Source organism: Chenopodium album, chromosome 4 (genome assembly GCF_948465745.1).
Source record: "Chenopodium album chromosome 4, dcCheAlbu1.1, whole genome shotgun sequence".
Lineage (NCBI taxonomy): Eukaryota > Viridiplantae > Streptophyta > Magnoliopsida > Caryophyllales > Amaranthaceae > Chenopodium > Chenopodium album.
The window spans coordinates 38,470,736-38,471,700 of NC_137837.1; the positions used below are offsets into that span (position 1 = coordinate 38,470,736).

Genomic DNA, 965 nt, shown 5'->3' on the forward strand with positions numbered 1-965 from the left:
GATCATTCATTCCACATAAATCACAAGGCCAACATTCTCTAATCATGCAACAAGAAGGAAAAGTGTTAGGGTAAGAAGGTGTACCTCTCCCCTTATTTTGGGAGGGAAGAATCGGAGCTTGCGAAGGAGAACTCTCAAGCTTGGCCTTGAGGGATTCAACCTCTTTCCCTAAATCCGAAATTAGAGTGGTCAAATCGTTGATGGCATTGAGTTGTTCGATCGAGCACCCCTTGTTAGTTGGCTCTTTCTCCACCTCTTGCCAATTCATACAATGTCTCACCACTTCATCTATTGCATCCACCACTTCTTCTTCCACTTTGTTCATTATCGGGCCTTCGGCTCCGGCATCTATGCTTGCTCTTCCTTGAGAACTCAACCCACCATAGAAGATTTGTATAATTTGGTAGGTAGGAATCCCATGATACGGACACTCTCGTTTATACTCCTTATACCTCTCCTATGCTTCATAGAGACTCTCATTAGGCCCTTGCTTGAAACTTTGGATCAAAGCCCTAGATTCCACCGTTTTCTTTTGTGGGAAAAAGAGAGATAAGAAAGCCTTGGTAACTTCATCCCATGTCCTTAGGGACCTTGGTTTGACCTCCTTGTACAACCACTCTAAAGAGTCTTCCAATGAGAGAGAAGGGAAACAACTTGAGCCTTATATACTCTTGAGCAACTCTGGCTACCACAATAGTATTGCAATACTTCTCAAAATCCTTGAGATGATTGAGAGGATTTTCATTTTCTGTACCACTGAATGGTTTCCTCTTGATCAAGGTAATCATAGCTGGATCAAAATCGTTATCCGGAACCAACAATGGAACAATCCCACTCTCATACTTGTAAGCACCAAGAGTGCCCAACTCCTTAAATGTCACTCTATGAGCTTCTCCCATGTTCACTTGCACACACAATCTCAAAAAAAATTATTAGTAACACGGCTACAAATGTAGCCTAAAGGA

At 42.3% G+C, this 965-nt stretch overlaps 1 non-coding gene across 1 annotated transcript; it reads left to right on the forward strand.

The window, feature by feature from the left end:
* The first annotated feature begins 413 nt into the window (after positions 1–413).
* On the forward strand, positions 414–519 carry LOC145629741 (small nucleolar RNA R71). The gene has a single exon (XR_014111890.1). It is a non-coding gene; the product is annotated as a small nucleolar RNA R71 (small nucleolar RNA).
* Positions 520–965: the final 446 nt, after the last annotated feature.